Genomic DNA, 26698 nt, shown 5'->3' on the forward strand with positions numbered 1-26698 from the left:
TTAAAACTGAAAAAAATCAGTTTTGGGATTTTCAATAAGAAAATAATTAAAAGAAAAAAATTTTAAAAATGAAAAATCAATTTTTTTTGTCAACAATTTTCATGGGAAAATAAAATAATTTCCCAAACTGTTCTGATATTGGATGTGGGTTATATGTAAGTTACAATTTGCCATATATATGTATATATATATAGCTGTCGAGATACAGCACCTTCAGAGCAACCTGATTCTTCCACCAGAGGGGATAAATAATTCCTAATGACTTCAGTGGGGATTACTTGATGTGGTTAAAGTAGATTGAAACAGGAGGAGGGATTTCTTACTACACCAGCCAAAGAAAAGAGGAACTGTGGGAGAGCAATGCTATCCCAAACCAGGGAGGGAAGAGGAACTTCAGCAGTTCCTGCACTTCCTGTTACTTTAATCTGACCCTAGACAATAATAGTATTGAAATATATATTTAAACAAATTTTGGGTGACCCAGGAAGGAAAAAGGAAAAAAGTTTGGGGTGTCCTAAAGTCCCCTGGCCCTACTAACCTTGCTTCTGCTGCCTCTCTCAATATGAGAATCTAAACCCCATTATTTGTTCAAGTCCTCCTATTTACAAAAGTTTCAGTCATCCAATCAACGAATGGAAAAATACCATGTGACTTGGGTGTCCAATCACAACTCAGTTAGCAAGTTCCAAATACTGATTTTTCACAGTGGTCACTATTTACAATAAACTCACAGGCTTCAATATGCTCACATAAAACATTTGAAGAACAAATAAAAGGGGGGAAAAATCAGTCTTTCACAGGCAAATGACAAATAGAAATAAGGGCTACATTTGTCAAACTACTTCATTATAAACCATCCGCCCAGCTCTGAGCTCAGGTTCAAGGCATTTCTTAAATAGGATATTCAAACACTTTGTTAAAGCAAAGCCTAAATTTCTCTGATACAATATAATAAAAAGGGAAGACAATAATACTTTTATAGTATGGCACTTTCCCTTTAAAGAGGCAGAGGGGGAGAGAAATCCAGTAAATAAATACTGTCTCATCACAAAGAATCGCTAGCCACTCTTGAGTCCAGCAGTAATACTGGACAGTTTACTACAGAAGGCAAAAATAAAGTATGCATGAATTGAATACAACCACTCATTAAAAAAAAACAAAAAACCCTAGGAATTATTTATTTATTTATTTGTAGGACAAAAGGCATCAATCATTTCCCCTCTCACTGTTTCATCTCAAAATAGGAAAAAGCCAGCCTTTCTTCAACCAGAGGAAAAACTAGCAGGATTAACGTTGATGCAGCAATGGCAAAAGCAGACAGACAGGCAGGGACAAGATTGCATCCAGCCTCCAAAACACATGTAAAGTTGGAGCTAAAATGTCTTATGCATTTGTAATTTATATGCAAAAATCTTTTACAGAAAGCCACCAATTGCCAAGTCGCCTTTCGCAACTGTTTTAGGCTTGCAGAAATTATGGAATTTTATATTATCCATCACCCTACCCAAGGCACGACTGTGAGAAGAACATGTAAACTTTCTTAAGACCAAGGTATTAAATTTTTCCTTACATTGCTGTGTTGGTGGCTCAGCAGGAAGACCTATTTTTTGCTTGTGTTCAGGCAACTTCCCTGGCAGTTACTGCCTGCAACAGACTGTAGGGAAGCTGCCAACATTCCAAAGCTCTGATGATGCGAGCCAACCTTAGACTAATAATTTTATATATCAATATAAGTGGAAGAATTACATAAAAATAGAAAATTTTAACAGTATGGTATTCTGTTATGAGAGAAGGCTAAATAACATGGGTGCCATATGAACATCTTTCTCCTATCTACAGTACCTAACTTTAGCATAGTCCATATGTCTATTTGTCTGATAGCTGAACTTATTTTGAAATAACACTAAATTACAAAAGGGAGCTCTGAAAGCCCAGTGTCTCAAAACCTTCAGAGGTGAAACACCTGTCAGTGGTCTTTCTGCGGCAACGTTGAAAATGAAGTCAAATTAGCAGTAGTGCTGGAATAGTCCTGGGAAACCCAAATACATCATTTATAGAGCCCCAAATCAGGACCGGTGGAGGGGGTAAAGTAGACATTTACAGCTGCTTTGTGTCTGTATCCTGATGCATACAATGAACTTCTGCAAGCAGCTCTTTAGAGACTGGAGGAGGACATTGTAGGTTGGGGATGGAAGTTACTAAAACCTCAGCAGTTGCACACAAATGAGTCAGTGGCCAAACACTGGGGGTGATTTATGGAGGAGTTGGCAATGATTATACAGTTTTCAAGTTGCTTCAAGCCCAGCCATAGTGGCTCCATTCAGACAGGAGGAATGGGCGAGGGTAGTCAGAAGCAGATAGAGAGACAGACAATGGCCTCATGCACATTTTGCTTTCTCGTTTAGTCTCTGTTGGATACTTTACATTGGCAGAATGTTTAGTAAGAACACATGAGTTTTTCAAGAGCAGAGGCTCTGACATCTCTGCTCCCAGCAAAGAGTTGAAATGTTGGCTTTAAATTCCTTAACAGATTCCAGACCATCATCTTTTTTAATTAAATGCAAAAATACTATATTAATGCAACGTTAATGCTGAGGTTGTCATTGGACCGATGTCAAGAAATTCAAAGTTATAGTTCCCACAGCAACCATAACTTAGAGACTCCCCTCCCCCCACAACCCTCCTGAAACAAACTGGGCTCGGTTATGCAGAACAGACACCATACTGAGGGGAAGCTCTGGGAGGAAGAAATTGTGCACAGTACCTCTTGGAACTTCTCACTGCTCAGTGGGAGTGTGCCTGCTGCTTCAGGGGGTGTAATATTCTCCCCTCTGTTCTTCCAGCCAGTTCTGCTAGCTAATGTGGCAGGGGCCGGGAGCAGAACTAGAGCCAGGCCTCTTCTCTACCTACCCCTTCTGGGGTAGGTAGCAAGTGTGGAAGCACTAGAAAGGAACAATCCCTGCGCTAAGGTGAGCACAGTGACTGGTTGCACTTGGGGTCACATGTACCGCATGCTGGATAATAATATGAAAACACACCCATTTTCTAAAACTAAGCTCTTTATTAAGATAACTATGGACAGAGATGCTGCAACTGCAGCTAGCATTTCAGCTATGTGCACACAGACTGGCTTCCTGCAGCCTGTGCCCTTCCCTCCAAGTTCCATGTAGATTGCTACAGAAGCCTGTTGTATGGGTACATTGGGGGAAGGCCTCTTGTGCCCTTCTCCATTTGGACACCAGCATGCTGGCCATTGACAACTTGATCCACAACATGTAGTTACTTGGACACAGACAATGGGTTCATTTTAATATTAGAATTCCAAGCTGCATGTTGCATTAGTATCACTTCGATTTTGTTTTTCTTGCATTTTTCTGGCTGATTATTAAGTGCTTTTAGAAACATTTATGAATATGCATTCATCAGTGGAACCAGGAGTGGAGGGATAGAATTCAATAGAATGGGATTTGCACCCACTCAACCATCCAAATTTAACTTCAGTGGCTTAATACATTCCTTTTTGGTACTTGGGTAGTTTTTATATATGCACAGCAGTAGCCAGACTTACGCACCAAAGTACTTGTTCTTCATATCACTTCGGTAGTGCTTGGTCACTTCCTAATTGCTATCTTTATCTTCTGCATAGTAGAGGATGAGGAAGGCACACACCATGGAACATTGTCTAAGCTCATTCTGAGAACATATTGTTCTGCTTAACTGTTTTAAGGTTTTCTATGCCACCCATCACCACCATAGTATTTAAGCGTTATGCAGGTAACTTGGATTGGCATTCCAGGGTCGTTAGTGGATGACACAGAAACTTCTACTTTTCTCCCTGTTTATGGAAGATTCTGCTTGGGGTATTTTATTAATTTAATTCCAGTGGGAGAACTTTATCAAAGAGGAAGTTTTGATAGCATGTCCTAACTGTGGTCACACACTTTGATTAATCTCATCTGGTCTAGTTCCTTAGCCATATGCCATCAACAGAAGGCACTTTGCCTCCAGACTCTCATGTAATTCATCATAGGTTTTGTGAGTTGCTTTTCCCAGAGGAAACCCAGCAGTCTCAGTGGGTCCTGGATGGAGTTGAGACTTGATTCATGAGTTACTTTAAAGATCAAGACCCAGGGTTTAAACCAGCAACAGAGGCAAATAGGTAGCTAGTGCAGGAACCAGAGCACAGGGGCCCACCTTGCTGAACCATCAAGTTCTGGGGAAGATGGCTGCCTATTGCACAAGCTGGAGCTTTTGAATTGATTCTATATTCAGCCCTAGATCCAGTGAGGTACAGTAATCCCGTGTGGAAATAATCACTGTAGCCAACTTTTCATCTGAGAGGAAGAAACAAATTTCTTAGCAAACTGAAGACTGGAGACAGAAGAACACATTATTGACACTGATGCTACAACTAGATTTAATTGGGATTTTGAGGCTTTGCAACATTTTGATAAAGGTAAAGGTTTGTTGGAATAGGAAGGCAGTGACTTCGTTAGCTCTTCAGAGCATTTACCACTTGCCCAGCTGAATGTGAGCCAACTATTCCTTCGTCCAGGTACTAATCTTGTAGGCACTGTGACAGCCTTATGACCACCCAGCCTCCTCTGTGAAATGCACAAAGGAGTGTATTTTGGCACCAGAGAAATGACATTTTACTACATCGCCAGGTGGCCTCAGGAAGATGGGGAAGAGAAGAGGAGGAAAAATGGACCCAATAAAGGAGGACTTTCAAGGAAGTGTAACAATTACCTATCACCGTTCTCTTGGTCCCGTATTATGGGTACTGAGACATGGCCTCTATTAAACTCCCAAGAAGGTCATCTTTTAGTGCTACTAGGGCTATTACCATACTGTCAGGGGCGGCTCTAGGCACCAGCAAAACAAGCTGGTGCCTAGGGTGGCAAAATGTAGGGGGCGTCCCCTGCCGCCGGGGAGGGCGGGAGGCTGGGCTGGCGGACCTGCCGCAGTCATGCCTGGGGGAGGTCCACCGAAGCCCCGGGACGAGTGGACCTGCCGCAGGCATGACTGCGGAGGGGGCGCTCGTCCCGCAGCTCGGCCTGCGGGAGCTTAACCGGAGCCGCGGGAAGAGGGGACCCGCCGCAGGACCGGGAAAGGGCGGCGCAGCGCACCGCGCTGCTTGGGGCAGCCTGATTTCTAGAGCCGCCCCTGCATACTGTACCCTGGTCTGAAGCCTAATTATAAGGCATCCATGGTGCTGGCAGATGTCACAGGTTGTGGAAGCCTGTCTGTCACTACCCTCTCAATTATTTTGCCAAGGAACTGGAAAGTTGGAGGGGTGGTGAAAGAAAAACATTTTCAGGATAAATTTTCAATGAGTAAGGAGGCAATTTTTTCATCAAAAAATGTTTTCCAACAAAAAATTTCTACCCCGTCTAACAGAGAGCCTCAAGAGTTTTTGTGTTTGGTTTTGTTTGTTTTTCCCACGTCACTCTAGCGGGTGCCACTGTTGCTTTGTCATGTCTTTTGTCCCTTTTTTCTAGTCTTTTTGTTCTTTATGAGACTTGCACAGAGGCTCTTTTCACATGGGGCCCTTTGCCTATGAAGTACTTGACCTACATATGGAAAGGGAGGAGAAGGTGACAGAGAAAGAGGAGAAGAAAATCATAACCTGTAGGACATCCATCAAGTGATTTAAGTCTATACATATGGCTGCAATTTTGTCTTTGAGAAATGAATCAAGTAATGCTGCCGACAGTCATTCGTTTCTGTCAGATGCTTCTTTTACTCTCAAGTATGTCGATAGCTTAAAAGTTACATTATATCTTCTCCAGTGTTAGTGCAGCAGTTTCCCATTTGATTTCATATTCAGTTCATATTTGTGGAAGCAGGAGGGGCTCTTTACTTTACTTGATAAATGGTAACATCTGGCTTTGTGATAGGCCATCACCAGCATGTTTAAGGAGCCGCTGACGCTTCATGGAAAACTTGGTAAAACATTTCATTTAGAGGCAATTCTAGTTATTTATTCTATTTTCTGTATTTATCTTCCTCTCATTCATGTTCCTAGAGACATTTGTATGAAAAAAGAATTGCTGTTGCCTAAGAATTCTCTGCATATTCTTCACCTGAGGTCATAATCATGTTTGTGACTCTGTAATCATTTCCACAGCAACCATTTATGATGTCACTGAAAATTATGGATTCTAGTGAGGAATGAATAATACACGCAGGTGCACTCTTAAGAAATAAAGACTCTGGGCCAAATTCTGTGCTCAGTATAAATCTGGAGCTACTCTATAGCAGAAAATTGAATTATTCTACATTTGCGCAATAGTAATTGAATGCAGAATTTGACCCTCTCTTTTTATTAGAGACCAGCCCAGCTAAAAACCATGGATTCAAGCATTCCCAAACCCTGGAATGTTCATAATTCTGGAATCCAAATTTGGTGGCTTCCACTCATGTCCACAACTATCATTAACTGATTAAAAATTGGCAGGAAAAAAAGCCACACCCATGCAGGCAGCTCCTAAAAAAAGAACACCCAGATAGGCAGCTTCTAAATAAGATATTTGCATAGCCTCCCAGGAGGCTCTTATTTTCTTTGAAGAGACAGCATCAGGTCAAATTTGGCTAGAACTTAAGCTTTTTGCAAGACCAAAAAAAAAATGTTTCCATGGATTTTGTTTATGCAATGCAATGGAATGCAATGGAAACCATTTGAGGTAATTTTTAGGTCCTCTCTTTGTACTTCATCCTTGTCAGTGAGGGCCCAACCTAGTAGAGGGGAGGATAGAACACAGATTCATGGCTCATGTAACTTCAAGAGCACATAAGTTCCAGAAAGTCTCATATTGGGGCTGCAGAGAGTACTGGCCTATCCAGGGAAATAATGGTGAAGCAATCTGGAAGGTTTGAGGACCTACTGTCCAAGAGCTACTTGGAGAGAGAAGAATCTATGTAAATGGGGTCTGTACTCCTGAACAGCCAGCTCACCCCTTTCTGCCTCCTGCTGTGGTTGCATAGGGAAGAGAGATTATGGAGGGATGTTGAAGTCAGCAGGTGATGTTCAGCCCCTTGCACAACTGGGTCTTCAGGCTCTGAAGCCTTTGTAAATATAAGGAGACTTATGGGATGGGAGACCATTCTGTCACAATTTTGCTACAAGTAAATGCCGCAGGTGCTCTGCCTTGCCTGAAGTTGGATATACACTGCAACCCACTCTCTAAAAATGCCCATTTATACACTTATATACATTGTTATAATTTGCAAAAACTTGGAATTGAAAAGAAGGTAAATAGTGTATCTTTAGGCTATGTTACATTTTCTAGTAGTGCAATTGAAATATCAATCATTCTATTCCGGCCACATTGATCGGTAATTTTCATCTTGTAATTTCAAATAAAACCTCTCTCTGCAGCAGCTACGGCAGCACTTTCCAGCATATAACTTCACAGTTCATTTTAGCTTCATGACTTAAAGATATTCTCTCCCCATCGTTCTTGCACATCCTTTAAGTGGTAATTCCACTCTTCCAATTAGATTACTGGAACGCACCAAATAAATGGGCCCCTTTTCCCAAAGCCATAATATCCAGCTAACAACTGGGATTAGTAGCCAATCGCCTGGGCCAAATCCCCTCCCTTGTGCTGTTGCATTTCTTCTAAGATAAAATATAATTTTCAAAAGGACTTGATAATTGGTGCTAATCAGGTTGACTGTTGACCATCCAAATGCTGAATTTACACCAGTTTTCAAGAGAACAAACACACAAAATAGTTACAGACTATGATAGGAAAGTAAAGATAAGAAAGAATAAATCTGGCCTACTGGTGAAAGTACACGCTGGCGGGGCAGGCTATCTGTGTTCCATTCCTGGCTCTGGCACGGACTTGCTCTGAGCAAGTCACTTCATCTCTTTGTGCTTCAGTTTCCCAATATTTAAATGGGGAGAATAATAGGGCTGATCAGAACCCAAAATTCCCATTCCGTGGACAATCCAGCAATAAAAACATATAATCATTCCACACAGAAACAAAAACTCAACATGTTGAGATTTTCTGCAGGAATTCCGATATTTTGATTTTTAAAAAAACAACTCAAAATGACTTTTCATTTGAACTTTTTGAAATGAAATTGTTGTAGTTCCCTGAGCTCCCCAGAAACTCAAGAGTCTGGCAGCCCTAGAAGCCCCTGGAGCACCAGCTTGACCTTGGGCTCTCAGGCCTCTAGCTGCACGACAGGGAGTCTGGAAGATCTGAGAGCCCTGGGTCCAGATGGACTCCCTGCCCCAGAGTGGGGAAGTGTGTTCAGATTGGCCTGAAACTATTTTTTCCTGATTTTTTTGGAATTGCCAATGCACCAAAAAAATTGTTCTTTGTACAGCTCTGTTTGTGACCTTGGCCAAGTCACTTCACCTCTCTTGCCTCTCTCATGTCTTGTCTATTCACATTGTAAGCTCTATCAGGCTGGGACTCTGACTCAGTTGGGGCCTCTATTGTAGTATAAATAATACTACACTTGAAAATAATAATAAAAAAAAAGACCTAACCAATATTCCAGGTTCGAAGAATACTGCAAGCCAGAGAGACTCTCCACCACTAATAGTTGGACTGGGCTGGCCACGGGTGTACAGCCACTCACCACTATGTTTTTCTTTCCAACCCACTTCAATGAGCGATGGCCAGATTTTTTGCCTGTCCATGTTGGCCAGCAAGAAAAAGTGCACACACAGCTTTGCATGATTGTGTTGGAATGGCTGCGTGAAAAGATGACGTAAGGAGGGCTGATTCTCCGCCCTTTGATCACCCAAAAGTTTGGGATGCATAAGAAATGCAGGATCAGCTCTTTAGTGCCCTGAGCCCCTAACTCTGTTGATCTCCTCCCATAAAGTCTCTGACATTGGTGAAAATACTCTTAAGGGCTGCACGTTTCCTTGTGTACCATGTTCCCCATGCTTCAATAATTTAACTATCCATGGCTTTAATGGCAACATGAAAACGTGGAAAGCATGCTGGCCTGTAGTGCAGATATTTATTTACAGCCCATCACATTTTGTGAGAATTGCAGATGGAAAACAGCATGCCCAAGACCCCAGCTCAGATAGGAGACACTGCCCAGGTGTTTTATCCATTGCTGCACAATAGAAACAACCTAACAGGGTTATCATGCAATGGGACTAGAAAACACAGAACTGAGAAAAGATCCACCTGGGGGGGACAAAGAACAGAGGCTGATGAGCAATGGAGGTCTAGCATCTCATTCACTGTGGATCACAGAAGGGATGGGAAAAGGCCAGCTACCCTCGTAGCAGCATTCAATAATAGTAATCAATTATCAGGATGAGACATAACACCTGAGAGGGAAGCCAGAACAAGGTGTCCATGCTCTTCCTCTTATTCACACAATATGGCTAAAGACACTTCCTGTAGTGGCAGTGAAGACTGAACATTGATTAAAACATGTGTCATTATTGGCACAGAAGTTACAAACTGTGGGCCTGTCTGCAAGTGCTCCTGCAGCACCCGAAGTCAGTAGGATTTGGAAACAAATGCACACCACAAAATAATAAAATTCTACAAAGCACAAAAAACATGCATCTGGCTCCCCTACAGGTATCTGCAAACCTAACACTACCACCACAACAAGCTGGCCAATGTCACTGTGACAATAGCCCTTTGCATTTCCTGAGGCCTGTCTGCTGCAGAAACCACACCCAGACTAGAACCTCTGAAAAATATAGAACCAGATTCTTGGAATAAAGGAGATGGAAACTGCCCCCTCTCCCCAGGAATTCCCTGTGTGTGTTGAAGTCAATGAAACTTAAAGTCAGTGGGACTGAAGCACAAGCTTAAATGCTTTGGTGAATAGGGATGTGCTTCATGTGCTTCAACATAAGCACGAGTTTAAGTGCTTTGCTGAGTTAGGGTCTTATTCACCAAAAAGTCCTACCCGATGCCTGAACAAAAAAATAAGCAAACTTCATGTGAAATCCCAGCAGTTTATGTTATACCATGAGAAAGGTATTTGCTGGTGGGCTCCAAATTTCTTCAACTTTTTTCATTTTAATTTTGTTCAAACAGTTATTCAGTCTGGCAGTAATCGCAATGGGTGAATGGGAAAAACAACGGTATGCTCAGTTCAAACACAGTGCAAGTATTATCAGCTCTGTGTTACAGATGGGGAAAGCTGAGACGCAGAGATGTTAAGGGGCTTGCCCAGGTCACAAATCAATAGAAGAAAGGAACAGACCCTAGATTCCTTGCCTCCCAGTCCTATATTCTTCTAACCACTGGACAACAGATTCCCACCCCCTCTCCACACACATCCCTCTGACTTTTAGCCTAAATTTCACCAAAAGTGATGCATTGACATGAACTGAGCTGAGGAACAAATAAAACACGCCTGAAGCAACAAACAACTTTTTTTTCCAGGTTTCCATCTCTGTGGTGTCTGTCGGCAATGATTAAGGTGACAAATGAAGTTCTGAGTACTAATTAAACTGAAAATAGCAGGTACACCACAACAGTGATCTCTCTCCAAAAATGATCCTGCATGGCTTTTACTGCTCTGCTAGCTCAGAGCTTGTTTTCACTACCATGCTAAATCCGCACCACTGCCTTCAATGCAGCGGCACCGATTTAGTGCATCGGGTGAAGACGCATCATGTCGATGGGAAAGCGCTCTCCTGTTGACATAAATTACTCCACCTCAAGGAGAGGCAGAAGCTATGTCAGCAGGAGAGTGGTCTCCCGCCAACATAGCGCTACATACATGGGTGTAGACACCGCTTTAAGTTGATGTAACTTTCATCGCTTGGGTGATTTTTTCACCCCCCTGAGCGACGTAATTTACATCGACTTAAGTGGTAGCATAGGCAAGGGTGCAATATCATCCTAAGCAGGTGCTAATTCACCAGGGGTAGAAGATGATGGACGTCCACTCACACACCCCAAAGAGTAAGACAGTGGGGACTTTGGTGCATGAACATTAAGGTCTAGATTCATCATTGAGCTGGTGCAGACGCCAGCACAGGGACTGACTGAGCAGGAGACAACTTATGCCTTCCCTGTTTTGGCAGAGGCAGCTTTCAGCCTCCAATGCAAGTCAGGGCACACCTGGAGCTGCTCTATGTTCTCCCTGCTGCCATAAACCCCACCATAGCTCCACCTTCTCCCACCCCAACCTGTCTAGTCTCCATTCTATCCCTGCCCTACCTCCAGGGATAGATAGGGTCCCTGCCCTACCTCCATTCTATCCAAGCCTACCCCATAATTCCCCCTGCACTCCCCCAGCTCTGCACTGGGCAAGGGGTGTTCAGCACCAGGGGAATTAACTTGTGAGGAGGCTGTGTGACCTCTTTGCAAACCTGGCCATAGCACAATGATGATTTTCTCCAACACGCCACAAAAGTGAAGCGGGAATAAGCCCATGCTGCTGTCATGGCCACCTCTGGCTCATGTCTTTTACAAACTTTGAGTGCTTTGTGGGGTTGGGTAATTCCCTCCTGCCACCCTAGCCATTTCCCCATTCTTTTTCATTTTCCCATTTCGTGGGGTTTCCTCTTCTCTCCCTTTCTACAGTCCTCTTGATCCACAGGTCCAACAGCAATTTTAAAAGTCAATGAACTTTATGGTGAGTCTCAGTGCATTGAGGTTACAGAAACACCTACTCTGTATCACTTTGGGGTACAGTCCATGAAAATTCTAGGTCAAATTCCCATGATGCCTGTGGAATTATGCTCAGAGATGAATTTGGCTCTGTATGTTCAGTTGCTCTCAAAATGTCTCTTTCCTTGATGGTGTGGCTTTTTGCATTGGGATATAGAATATAAAGCATATAAGGACACACATATAATCAAAGTCCTTCTTCACTTCACTTACAATACACAAGTGGTTCTTTACCTGGCAACTCAATATTCATTTATACCTTGTACATTTAGGAGAAGACAAACAGATGCTACTTTCACAGATAGAGGAGACCAGAGTAGCCATGTAATTACTGTGGGCAAGACAGGGAATTCATATGAGAGAGATAAAAGATACAAAGGTTGGATCTGTAAGTCTCACACCACGAGCAGTAGATATATAGTATATGAAAAAGGTAAAACTGGAATTGGGAAGATGTGATATTAGCTCCAGTCCTGTAGTCCAATCCATGACAAAGTCTTCTCTAAGATCACCCATGTACCTATTATATTTAGGTCATTTTAGAAAGATAGGGATTACACTACCCAATCAGATCAGTGGTCCACCTAGTCCACTATCTTGTCTCTGATAGTGGCCAATACCACATATTCCAGATGAAGGTGAAAGAAATCCCATAGTGGACAACTGTAGCCATAGTGGAAGTTACTTCCTAGACCCTATCAACAGCTGTTTGGCTTGTGCCCTGAAGCATGAGTATTGATCTCTTCTAAAAATAACCCCCAAACAAAAACAAATTATTTCCTTGTTTAAAGTTGCTGTGGATGTTCTCATTATCCAGATAGATGCCCAATCATTTAGATGATTAGCTCCTGGAGGCAGGAGCTGTCTTGTTGCTGTTTTGTGAAGCACCTAGCACAATGACATCATGGGCTATCATTGGCACTCTCACAATACAAACAGTTAATAATAATAATGCCCACATCCCAGGTGGGGCAGGATAGTGACTGGGACGCTATCAGAGAAGATAACAGCAGACAGCTTGGAAAGCTGATTGATGAGCAAACTACCTATTCCTCCCTTCTTTTCAGATTCCCACTGGAATGAGTGACTCCATTCACTTGAAAAGAACTTTTGCTGGTATTAAGGATGGAAAGGAGTCAAACAGCATAACCCATCCATGACAGGTTAGAAAAGTGGTCATGGAGTAAAATACTCCAGCCTACTCTGAGCTCTTCCTAACTGATGTAGCCTGCCTCGGTCCTATGCATAGCAATGTACTTTGTCCTTTATTCACCCAATTTCAAGGTTATACTCAAACACGTACTGAAAGATAAAAGCTTTAAATAATGTACGTTCTCTTGTTGTCCTTTTCATCAGGAGCACAGGTGCATGACCTCGTCCCGCAGCACAAAAAAGCTGTTGTCATGGAAACTGTTCAGGATGCCAACTTGACAACAAGTGACATTCAAACCAATAGGGACACCATTTCTTTCCCCCTCCCCCACCAATCTGACCAGGGGCCAAATCTGCAATATTCCTTCCTCTCTGGAAATTGAGTACACGGTATTATGGGGGAATACAGATGCACTGGGGAGGGTTTGTCCTTCTAGGAGTCCCTATGGAAAATTACAGTTGACAATAGATTCTAAATAAATGGTGCTGAGATGAGCATGATTATTTTTTAATTTTAGAAAAAATGGGGTGAGGGAATAGGCAACCTCTCCTAATGGTTAGAGCAGAGGACGACGTGTCAGGTTCCCTGACTTTTATTCCAGATTGCCACTGAAGCACTGCTTCACTGTAGGCAAATCACTTCACCTCTCTGTTTTAGTTTCCTCACCTGTAAAATGGGGATAAGCTCAGGGAGATCCTCAGAGGAAGATCACAAAGTCCCTAATATTATTACTCATTTTTTTCCATGAGTTTCTTGCCAATTGTACCAATACACTGGGGCAATTACCTGAACATCTATTCCTTCTAATTGTATGTGTTGTACACTGCAAAGTCATGGGAGCAGCAGATACACATATGTTCATATATGTAGGAGCAGCGAATACACATTTTCTATAGAGGAGTAAACTCAAGTATAAAGATCCCTTATTAATTTTAATGTTATACCTAAGGGACATAGCTGTGAGAAAAATATAGAGTTAAAATACACACATTGGCTAATCCTCCCCACTAGAGGTTTGGAGAATCAATGAAACACTGAGGATACACAACTCTACAGGTTAAAAAAAAAAAAGTATCTTGGGGGGAAAATATACACAATGGCATTTGCTTTTCTGTGGGCTTATGTGTATTTTCATGTCTGAATGCTGTCTTGTGATCTCTACATAACCTTTGAAACACAAGTGCATATTTCACCCTTCCAGACTAGCACTACCATTTTTTTGTCATTCCAATTTCATTTCCAGTGCTATGTGGACTGCGGGCTCAGCAGTCACTGGAGTCTGAAGTGACTCTTGGGACCTCCTCACTGTTCTATATGCAAATGTCCCTGCACCTGGGCAGCAGAGCGGGCTTGCCGACAGTTTAGTTATGCAAATCTGATTGATCGAGAGCATATTGCAGAAGAACACACGCAGGCCTGAGACACTGGCAGCTATATTTCACTGGCTAAATTCCCGAAGAAAAAAAATTAAATGCCAAGCATTTTGATGCATATTCCTTTCAACCCCCGAAGTGCAATAGTGTTTATTTCAGTATGTTTTCAACACTTTGGTTAAATGTTGTTAATGTAATTTCTTGTGCTATTGCTGAATTAACAGAAGGGCTTGTTTTCTCGGCTTTAAAAAAAAAAAAGACTTGCTATGATGTCACAGCACAATAGGTCTGTCAGTTTATTTGAAATAATTCTCCAGGCAAATGGAGTAAATGCAGTGTTAAAATATAATTAGGTCCTACAGTACAGAGGAGTGCAAAGAAACTGATGTACTAGCACAAGTTGCTCAGACTTTATTCTTTCTGTAACAAAAGGTAAAACAAACAGTGGGGATGTAGATTACATACTGTCACCCCAGTCTAAAGCACTTCTTTCTATTTACCAAACAAGCTGTATAAAAAGGCAGAGAAGCTAAAAAGAAGGGGAAGATAAAAGAATCATCTGGGATCAGCTTAAAATAATAAATTCAGTGTTATTTAAAAAAAGAGCCACCTACATGTATGGATGTGGAAACCTCTAACGCTGAACAAGCTTCAGGCGTCAGGTTGCTCTTGGTTTATTTCATGCAACTGATTTATCCTCACTTATAAATGAGTGGTGTGCCCAGTTTCTAGTATTTGCATTCTTGTAGCTGTGTTTATGTATTTTAATGTTTCAGAGAGCCATTTATGGGGTTGAAATAACATGCGATTTTTCAATTCCTGGATAGAGAGGACATAAAGTACTTCAGTGCTTGGACAGAGGAAATATCACATTGAGAAGACCAGGAGTCACATTTTCACAAGCACCTAAGGCTATGTCCGCTCATCAAAGAAGACCCCCTGGCTGGCCCTGCCAGCTGACCCAGACTCGTGGGGTTGTTTCACTGCTGTGTAGATTTCCGGGCTTGGACTGGAGCCTGGTATTCTAGGACCCTGCGAGGTGGGAGGGTTCCAGCCCAAACCTGAAAGTTTACAAGGGAGTAAAAGAGCCCCACAGCCTGAGCCCTGGGAGCCCAGTCAACCAGCACAGACCAGCCATGTGTTTTCCTTTGCTGTATAGATATACCCTATGTGACCTTAGGAACCTACGTTCCATTGTCATAAGCAACTTGGGGGTTGATTTTCAAAGGCACAAACAGCAAGTGGGCACCTTGCTCCCACGGCAAATCTGTCCCAGTTAGGCCCCTAACTGCCATTTGTGTGTGAAAATATATCCCACACAGGCACTTAGGGCCCTGAAACTCATTGAAAGTCAATAGGCTTTAGGATCCTAAGCACATAAGTTGCTTTTGGAAATGAGATTTAGACACTTTTGAAATTTTTAAAAAAGATCTTAAGTTATTTGAGCTCATAAATGGCTCCTCAAAGCACCAAGAGACAGATTCTGTCTCTTAATGTGTTTATGTAGAATGCCTAACACAGTGGGATCCTGATCTTGGTTGGAGGTTCTAGGTACTACCCTAATACAAATAAATAATAAAACCCCAAAAGGCCAGGAGAAACAAACACAAAGACCTATGGCGGAGAAATACAGTTCTCACTCAGGTTGGGTGCAGCAATACTTGCTTTACTTCCACACCTATATAGTCTGGTGCCTGCAAATCCTGAATTCACAACCATGCTCTAAATAAAATACACCTCCAATGTAGATCAATGCCCCAAAGCACATATATGGAGACATTTTTAGATAATTTATATTTAATTTCTATTTATCAGGGTTAACTCGGGAGGGGGAAGGCCACACAGTGTTACATTGTCATATTCTCTAGAGCTCTGTATGTCAAACACAATTTCTTAATAATGTGAAAAATTCCAAAACCATTCTAAAGCAATTAAAAATACAATTAGAATTTGTACAAATAAGCACTCGTTATCAGATACTCTTAAAAACAAAAAGCAACCTCCTGGAGTGTTGTTAGAGCATAACGTACTAAACAAGAAACTATTTCCTATTCCTTCAGTTGTGTCACCCTAGGCACAGATTCATACTCTGAAAATTTTGTCCAAAAACATGTACAATACACACTAGAAAAGTATTAAAGAAAACTGGTTTAGATGGACACTTTATAGCTGACAGGGAGTTGATTCTGAGCATTGTCCGCTGTTTGGGGGGAAGAGAGAGAGAGAGAGAGAGAGAGAGCGCGTCTTTGTCTGTCCCTCCAATCTCAGCTTCTCCTTTTTTTAAAAAGAAATGGCCATCTGACAAGCAAAGCCTAGCCAGAGGGTCAAAAATGAAGATCCTGGGAAAGGTCAAGTTTAATCTCTACCCACGATGCCCTAGTGCATCCCTCACAACAGCTGACTAACAAAAGGGGCTCAGCACTGTGACTGACAGAATTCTTAATTGTATCCACTCATTCATGACAATTTGATTAAAATATTACGCCAAAGTCTCACCCCCTGTTTGCTTCGATCCTCCAAATCTAATTTTGAATTTTCAGAAAGGAGATTACCTCCACAAGCATGACTGGGATGCTATTAACTTCTACTTAATCTTTATTACTGATGTGAATTTAACATATGTATGGCTTCGTCTCGCTCCTGTTGTTTTCTCTCTAAAGTAACGTCTAGGCAATATACAAGTGGCGGACATTAATTTTCACTTTGATATTCTGTCATACCAAAGCTCATACTTTCATATGAAAACTTAAAAACATACTGTCTTAATACCACAGCCCAATTAGGCTGCATAACAAAAAAAAAATGTTGAACAGCCTTCAGGCTTCAAGGTTTTATAACCTTCTGGCATTATATCTATCTAGATCCTCTTCATTACCGTCTGTTTCAAGGACTGACTAAAACTGGCAAATTCCAGTGAGTGTCAATAGTGCAATCACAAAGAAGTCAAGCAGGCATCTGAGGATTCCAGTCAATTTAGATTATTCCCAAATTCATGAAACTGGTATTTGGATATGGTCATTGTTACCCTTGATCTTATTTTCAAAAGACATTTAAATAAAAGCTTTGATTTGATTTTAAAAGTTACTTAATTTTCCCTCTTACAAATAATGCAAAGCAAATCAACATTACAACTGCATGCGCATGTGTGCATATACATATGCATCTTACACAAGACATGACTAATAGGTAGATCAGGTTGGAAAGGTCCATCAATTTTTTTTTCCAATTAAAAACATTTCTACTATATTTTCACAAAGCATTTCCCCCAGTTTTTGACCAGTTCCAGTAGTATGTTATTGTACAATGGGAAGCAATACATTAATCTTTTCAAATTCAGATTCAGTGGCTTTCTTATTTGCCTGTCCAATTGTTGCTACCACCAGGAGGACATTTGAATTTAATCCAAACTTCTATAAGAAAAAATATTCACCTACAGACTCAGCCTCTAACATTAGTATCAGCTCACAAGAAGTTGTACAACTGATGAGAGCTCTCTCAAATCCCATGTTATTTGGGCACTGGAAAGTGGATTGATTTACAATGCCTCCAGGGGCACTGGTCATTCTCTTTTTCTCAGGCTCCTCAGCCTTCCTCTCTGTCAAACAATAGGTGAGTTTCATGCTCAACTTTGATCAAAGAAATGTTTGCAAAAGTCTGTATTCTCTGATCAAGGAAACAATCCACACACCTCTTACACCAATCATCCTTACCAAGCTCCCAAAATAATGTTATGAATCTATCTCAGGTACCTGGATAAATCACTAAATCATTTAACTACCATTGCAGGGGCCTCGGGCACTGCACGAGCACCTTGGTCCCTCCTGGTCTCTGTCTGTGGCACACAACAGTTTATTCTTCTGAAGGCTGCAATACTACAGTCTACTCCCAGTTATAGGACTCAGTGCAGGAGTAAATAGGTGGTGGTTAGTGGTCTGTGATAAACAGATGATCTGGCAGACCACTCTGGCTTTGAACTCTATGATTCTATTTATGAGGTGCCTTTCATCTTAGTATATCGAAATAAATGCACATTTTCTCTAGACTGTGCTTACTGGTGGTCAGTATTGGGCTGCTGCTGCATTTGTATTAAGAGTAGTTCTAATGCCATTAGGGCAAACTTCTCCATACTGTGATCCCATATTGTAACAAAGTTCCAGGAGCTTCCCTCCCATCTAGACATAAAAAAAAGTTTCAGGGGGTCATGATCATCCTCCCTGTTTGCAGCCTCTCTGAGGAATGAGAGTCCCAGATTGAGAACCCCTGGCATTAGGGCAATTAACTAGAGCTGGCTGCGAAAGCATGGTGAAAATGAAATTTGGACTAAGGATGAAAAAAAAATCAAAAATTTTAAGAATTTTTTTTTCCATTCTCTGACTAACTCAGAAATAAACACTGCTTATTGTACCAATAGAAGGCACAACCCAAATGAGAATTGGAGGCCTATTGCAGAGAATGCTCCTACCAGGAATGTAGCCTAAAGCCCCCACCAATTCATCTGGTATCACTGAAGTGCTTGGAAACTACACTTTCCTGGACTGCGGCTAGAGATAGTTGGGAAAACATCTGATTCAGTAATGGCCCACACTGTCTCTGAAAATACAGCGCAGTCTTACACACTGCCACTATGGTGAATCAGTGCCTGATAACAGCACAGAACTCTCTTTAAACTGTTACAGCTGCTCCCTTGTATGCCCCATAGAAAATTAGAGGGCAAAATTGCTGGGCCAATGCATTTTCTCACCAATATTGCCTGGTTTTTAAAGAAGTACAAAGATTAGCATGAACCACACCACACAGTTGTGAGGATAAGGAACTCTGAGAAGCGTGAATCGTGCTTTGCATTGTTATTTTACCGCATCTAAACTGTCTTACTATATTTAATATGGTTGAAAATTTAATCTTCCTAGTTACCTTTAGGCCCAAGCAGAGGCCATCTTTACAATCAGTTACTCGTACAAGCCCATTACAATTGTTGTTGGGCACATGCACACTAAAAAGGACAATAGTACTATAACCCTTCTGCCAGGTTCTAGGGGTTCTTCTTAACATTACAAAACAGCGCCCACTGGGTGCTTCTAACTGGCAATACTTCCTCACTCACAAGCACTGAGTCTGTGTTGAACAGAAGAAAACTTGTATTAAAAGGGAAAGGAACCCAGCATTAATTTTGGAAAATACAACCACAATTCAAAAGCATATAACCATAACCACTCCCCCCACAATATGTGAGGCAGTGCCCTTTGCCTCAGTTTCCATATTGCAGTGTGAAAGTCTGACAAACAAATGTCCCTTTAAAATGCCACTTGCCTTTCCTTCCACTGCATCCCACTCTCAGTCAGCTGTCCTTGGTCAGCAAAGACCCAGCGTTCAGGGGTGCATTCATGTGGGTTAGCCCTTAAACCTGCTCATCAGTGATTTCATCTCTAGTAATCACTGAATAGAAACAAGGACTTCCAATTGAGTTCAATCAGCTCTGACTTTACATACCGGAGAGGGGAGGATCAAATGGTGTCTAGAACTCTTTAAACAGAGTCCACACCATCAAGTGGAAACACCTGGCACCCTCCCTACCCCCTCTTTCACTTGAATTTGGCATCCCTAACCCTTGCTTAGTGAGTGAAGTTCAATTTAGGGTAATCCCCTGAGTCAGGACATACTAAATACAGTTCTGCTGCCCTTTATTCATACACTAAGGTTAAAACATTTCTTTACTCCTGCTTTCAATACTAAAGTGAATTGTAACCCAAAACCAGCCCAAATTGATCACTTTGGCAAAACAATTCTGTCTGCTGAACACCTAGGCAGAATAGGTGAGTCTATGCAAAAACATTCTGCTCCTGAAGTCTTTCCCCCCAGTTCGTCACTAGATGTCAGGGGAATGCTCATTTAGACCCTGCTTACAATATATTAACCACAGATACAAAGTTCAGATCTCAGTCAAAGTTTAGAGATGGACTTCCCCAAAATTTTGGGTTGGACCTCTCTTGAATTAATCAATATCAGGTACTGTTTACTTATCCATTTAATATTTCAAATAAAAACCCAAGAAGAAAGATTAAGCCTTTGTTACAGTACCAGGTTGAGCTGTACCTTTGATCCCTGTGGGTATCTCTTCCACATGATAGGCCTATGGCTGTTCTTCTCTCAAGATGGAATCCTGAATTTCACCACACTGTCTCTAGATGACATCATCCTGCTCAGCAACTGTGATTCCTCAGCAGATCCAGCTGGGTTTTGGCCTCTGCTATAGACTTTTCTATGGGGGTCTAAGATCAGTATAACAATGCAGTGACAATCTCTTCGAACAAAGATTTATTTATCCGTAGGAACATAAAGAGGAAAGGGCTGAGAATAACAAAAGGCCAAGATGTGTATTATATTACCTAAAACCGTAGCCTTTCCTTGCAAGTTTAGATAGGTCCCATTTGTTCCAGGAACAAACCCCTCCCAGCATTGCGGTTGGGTGAGACATTCTGCTGCCACTGCATCTGGCTCAGGCTGACCCACCCTGAATTTTGATGAACTGCACAATAAATAATGGCCCTTGCTTTGATTATTAAAGTCATATTGCTTGGCTTGTTAGCCTACATAATTACAGGTGTCCTTTCATCTCTCACTAATTTTAACACAATTGCTATAAACCCCCAGACTCACCTGCAGCCCCACTCTCTGTTTCTAGCACAACACTAGTAAAAAGAAGTTAGGCTGATCTCAACTGTATCTCATCTATAGTGAACATTAACACAATTCAGCATAATGAGCAGCCTCCTCAGAGCAGCTTTGGGGACTGAACTATCTGGAGACTGAATTAGCTCCTAGCTTTGGTTAAGGCTGGATACACCAGGTCAGGGTGATAAGGTGACTGTGAAGATAGACACAGCAACTCAATCTCTAGCACTGTCACTCTCATACACTTGAGAAAAGTCTATTGGCACAAAGGGAAACGAGTCATCTTCATTTCATCATGTGATATGTGCAGCTGTTGTTGCTCCCTCACCATTCCCAGACCAAAAAGCCCTTCAATAATAAAGTTAATGCTCCTTTTGGGGCCTGATCTAGAGTTCATTGAAGCCAATAGACTTAAATAGACTTTGAATCAGGTCCATAACTTACAAAACTACATGTGTCAAGGAAGTTACTTTAAAAATAAATCCTACATTTTAAATAGTATGGCAAGTCTCCATGGTATGGAGGCACACTGCTCCAAGCCACCCACCCCCTTGGCTATATGGATACCGTAGAGAGCCAGAGGCAGCCAGCCCTAGAGAGAGAGATGTGAGATGCATAGTTTCAGTATGTCTCCTGGAAAGCCTCTCTAGAAAGCTCTAGCCAGAGTTTAAAGGAGACTTAAAAAAAGTAGGGTTTGTGCACTTTTATCATTTTTTACACTATAGCAAGAATATCTGATTACTCGCACCCTTATCCCTCCAAAACTAAAAAGAGAATTTTCCTTCTTGTTTTTAATTCTCTATAGAGAATTAAAGCTCTATGGAGAACTACAGAACTTGTAGAATTATGACAACAGATACCAAGAAGTGAAACCTGACTAAGGGCTCAGTCCTGCAAGGTTTGCTGAAGCCCTTTCATCACATTGTAGCCTCAGGAGTGAATCAAGCCAGTTAACATACATAAAATATGTGTAAATAAATGCAAAAAAAATATTACTTAACATGTGACTTTCATTTTTAAGGAGGCAATTTACTGTTCTCTGAAGCTTAAGGGCCATGTTTTTCAACCTTATGGAGAGCATGCAAACAAATGCATTGCATCCATATTTTCATGCATATCTGCCTATGTGCATTCAGCATGTGAAAGTGTGCATTCAAATGGGTAGTCAGGTGTTCATGTAGGTCAAAAGTGTAGGATAAGATCCTACAAGGAAGTTGTTATTTGCATGTGTAATTCCCTCCGTTTTCATGGCCAACTAGTTGAGCCAATGGGTGATGCATGCTGAAACTCACCTCACCCTGTTGGAAGTGTAACCATAAAAATAAGACTGTGGTATGATGTGTTTCGGTGATATAACAAATTTGAAATCAAATGCAAAAAAAAATCCAAAAGCCCCAAGACAAATCTGGCAGCTGCTTAAGGATTCAGCCAATGTTTGAATAAAACAACCCTGCTTTCTGCTAGATGTATGCCAAATGGTTTGCTGTTATTTTCAGCAGTGGCAATATTTTATACATTTATTTATTTAATTGTTGCCAGCTCACAACAACTGCTTTCTATTGTCAATGTAGTGAATAGACAACAACAATGATATAAAGTAGCGGGCTCCTCTCAGCATTGTTCTCCTGTTCAGAGGCACAGTGAACAAGAATACATCTATGTTTTCCATACAGCGTAGAAAAATGTAATTCTCTGTTTAGTGTCATATCAACAACTCTTGTTCCAATTCACCGCCATGGGCAATGAATGACAGGCTGAGCTGTCCATTCTGACAATGTGACCGTGATATCTGTGGTCGAGGCCACTATATCATTTTTTCATCCATACACACAAAAAATGTCTGAAAAAAACCCTATTTTTATGTCTTTGTTTCTTTATCTACATACAAAACACTGATAAAATGAAATTGAGTTCATTAAATAATGTTTTGATAGCATAGGAAATGTTACATTCTCTAGCACTGTAGCATGTACACTGAGTAGAATGGGGATTTCTTTATAATACTAATAAAAAAATAGCTGTATTCCCCTTCTTCCCACAAAGAATCTCTTGCCCGCTTCTTCCCTCTCAGGAATCTGGTGCAATTTTTCCCCCAGTATAAACCAGGGGTATTTTCCCCTCCACAGTTAAGCAGACACATCAGAGCTAACAATATGTATCCAAAGGGTGATTCATTTGGGTACCAAAGGACTGGAACTAGCAATAAAGGGGTTGCTTGGAGCTCAGCACAGAAAACAGCATCTATTCAAGGGAACAAAACAAAACTTTGACAATGCTGGGAAATGGTAGGAAGCAATAGGTTGTGCCAGCTACAGCACAGCAATGATTTACATGCCATTAACGTACACTGGCTGTATGTTGCATTTAGGCCAGTATTTAAATAAAAGCAGCGTTAGCCTTGGCAGCCTGTGTATTATCACACTGAATTTATGTTGCCTCCAAGGTAAAGAGCATCATCTTATTGTAACACACACAGGTAGTATAATGTGTCAAGTGCACTTTTGGCTGCATGTTCAGGAAAAATGTTCTGCACGACGCATAGTTTGCTTGGTTTTATTTATTTATTTTCCTCTTCCCTCGGTTTTATGACTGGCTTAGAATGATTTTCATTTGTTTGTAAGATTATTTTTCCTCTTAGATGTTCTTTTTATTGCTTGAAACTTAAAGCATTTCCACCAGAAGGGGGTGGGGGGGAGAAATAAATGAGATAAATGGTTATTCTACAGGAAAACAGAGATTTCAGTGCAATGGACAACTGGTGTGTACTTTAACATGTGAGATGCAGCAGCTGTATTTTATGCTGCCATTGAGTTGCACAAGGCCTTCTTATAACATGATGGTTGAAAATTAACTTCTTGAGGTTTGGGGGGTTAGTATGTAGGAGAACAGCTAGAAGTGTGATGTCTCTGAGCAGGCCTTCTGACATTCTGCCAGGGTCAGTGTCATCCTAGTGCTGATCTTCCTTCACTTCCTACATGGCCCTCCCAAATCCATCCAAGCTGCCAGGTAGTGTCGGTCATAGCGGAATCTTAGCAGCTGGCTGTTTTGTGACAAATGACACTGTATCAACAATAGCATATGACCTTTATGAATTCTGGCTGTAGCTAGAAGTGTGCAAAATATTCACAATGAAATGCAACATCTACTTGAAATTCAAGTTGCTCCTCAGACAATTAATATGGAACCAAAACACCTACCTGCTTTATAACGGTAGGATATTTATATTGCTGCTGTCTGTAAAGTTCTCTATCTTGTGCATCGCTATACAAAGTAACTGCTAGTCAGAGTTTTTTAAGTACAAGGCCAGTGCTGGATGACTGTCTAAGGTGCAGATGAATAACAGTAAGAAAGAGCAAACCCACTAGCAGCAATATGATCTGGAAGGTACACTGTGGGAGCTGAAGAAGTGAAACACTTCAGTCGTAGTTGAAATAAGCCATCGCTACTAAAAATTTTCAGGGTAAGATTCAACCTTCATCTCAGAAAAGCAATAACAATTTTTGCTAGAAATATGTAAACAACACAGACTGGATCAATAGCCAATGTAAATCACAACATCCTTCCCACCCAGTCAGCCCAAGAAGATTAAAACTGTTCAGATGCCGGGCCTGCCGACAGAAATTCCAGGACACAGGACCAGGGCCGTCCCTAGGGGGCAGGGCCCCGGGTGGAAGTCACTTCCCGTCACTTCCAGGACTGCCTGAGCTGGCCAATTGTGCCGGTGCGTGGGACCTGGAGCAGTCTCATGTGCCTAGGAGCCCTGGGGCCCGCCCGGGCAATTGTCCCCTTTGTACCCCTCCTTTCGGTGGGCCTGTTAGCTGCCACTGAATCACCCTTCATCTTTGGAAACCAGGGGAAATGGGTGAACTTGGCAGCATGCCCTGAAGATCAATGGACTCACACCAAATGTGAGGAAGCAATCGCCACTGTTGAAGCCAACACTATACTCCATGCCACACTGGGACACCTTGCCCACCTACCTACCTCATAGTAAAGTTATAGTGTCTTCTCTGCACTAGGATTTTATGGCAGAATAGCTACTGTGTATTCATTTTCCCACAAGTCACCTTTTTTGCACTGAAGACATAGCCCAAAGCTCACATCATCCTGAGAATCCCAATCCCAGCTCAACAGTTCAGATGCTCAGGACTTCTCATCAGAGCACTGGAACCTCTGTTCCTCCTGCCATTATCTCCAGATCTCCTGTCTCAAACACTGATAGGTCTTTCATCCTGATTCAGGCTCACTCCACCCAGCAATTGGATATGGATTTTGAGCGCTCAGATAAGGTAAAAGGAATTCTGCTAAAAAAAATGCAAGCATTCTACTCAGAAAAAATATATGCTCTAGCAGGGGAATGATTAACTCTTTGAGCAAAACTGATCTTGCTTAATTCCTCTTTCATTGTATTTGCTGTCTGTACAGAAGGCTGGGCTTCTTTTGCCACCAATAGGGTACACTTGGTATCTACACCAGGCCATTATGTTCTACCAAAGGGTCTCAGTTTTTCTCATCTGACAGTATAAAGCAGTGGTTCTCAAACTTTTATACTGGTGACCCCTTTCACATAGCAAGCCTCTGCGTGACTCCCCTTATAAATTAAAAGCACATTTTTGTATTTAACACCATTATAAGTGCTGGAGGCAAAGCGGGGTTTCGGGTGGAGGTTGACAGCTCACGCTCCCACCCATGTAATAACCTCATGACCCCCTGAGGAGTCCCAACCTCCAGTTTGAGAACCCCTGGCAAAAAGATTCCCCAAATGCCTAGCCCAGGTTTAAGCTCCAGCATGGGATCCAAGCCCTATAAGGAATGTTAACTTTGTGCTGATATGACCCTTGGAATTAGCTGGGGACTGGTTCCCTCAGCACTTTTGAAAGGGCATGCCACAGGAACAGAGCTGCATAATTAACATATGCAAATAATTAATTATTTCATCATATTTTTTCAGGTCCTTAACAGAGAACTCCATCTACCGCCATTATTATTATAAAATAAAAATAATAAATAATAATACCTAGCTCTTATATAGCACTTTTCATCCATAGATCTCAAAGCACTATGTCCAGTTCAGTGTCCGGAGTCACAGCCTGGAAAACCTGAGAGAATAAAGAAGCTCAATCTTTAATTTATCCAAGAGAAGGTTAATAAGTGACTTAAGTCAGTTTATAATTACACACATGGAAATAGGATTTCTGATAGCAGAGAGTTCTTGAACTTAGCAGACAAAGGCATTACACAATCCAGTGGCTGGAAGCTGAAGCTAGTCTAGAAATAAAGTAAAAAAAAATTAATAATAAGGATAATTAACCACTGGAACAACTTACCCAGGGACATGGCATATACTCTATCACCTGAAGTCTTCAAATCAAAATTATCCAATCAGTCTTTCTAAAAATTATCCCCTATCTCAACCAGAAGTTGTAAGCATGATGCAGCAATGACAGGAATGAAATTCTCCGGCCTATGTTATGCAGGAGGTCAAATTAGTTGATCATAATGGTTCTTTCCGGCCTTAAAAATCTTTAAATCTATGAATTATCGCAATGACCTTCCTTGGCACTGGAAGTCTCAATAGCTCATTGCTCAGCAAAAGATGCTGCTCTGGGGAAATATGACATGAAATTGAATAAAGTTATATGAAATTATTACAAACCTATTAATTAGTACAGAATGGGGTTGCATCAAGAAAAGTTTATGCAGATAAGTGATTCCTAGAGTGGAACACTAATGTTAGGGAAAACTAATATCCGATGAGCTAATGCAAAAGCATATGAAGTTACTATACAGATACAAAGTCCACATTGATTATAATGCAATCTGATTTAAAATGTTCCTTGGGCGATGGTTTTAATTATAGTTAAAAAGGCTTG

The 26698-nt window shown here is 41.4% G+C and overlaps 1 long non-coding RNA gene across 1 annotated transcript in view; it reads right to left on the minus strand.

Annotated features, from left to right (window-relative positions):
• Positions 1–20408, minus strand: part of LOC123368401 — an 86079-nt gene extending 65671 nt beyond the window's left edge. The window contains exon 1 of the long non-coding RNA XR_006578767.1: positions 20247–20408. This is a non-coding gene — a long non-coding RNA (uncharacterized LOC123368401). The remainder of the gene's footprint in view (positions 1–20246) is intronic.
• Positions 20409–26698: the final 6290 nt, after the last annotated feature.

This window comes from Mauremys mutica, chromosome 4, assembly GCF_020497125.1.
Source record: "Mauremys mutica isolate MM-2020 ecotype Southern chromosome 4, ASM2049712v1, whole genome shotgun sequence".
In the NCBI taxonomy this organism is placed as follows: domain Eukaryota; kingdom Metazoa; phylum Chordata; order Testudines; family Geoemydidae; genus Mauremys; species Mauremys mutica.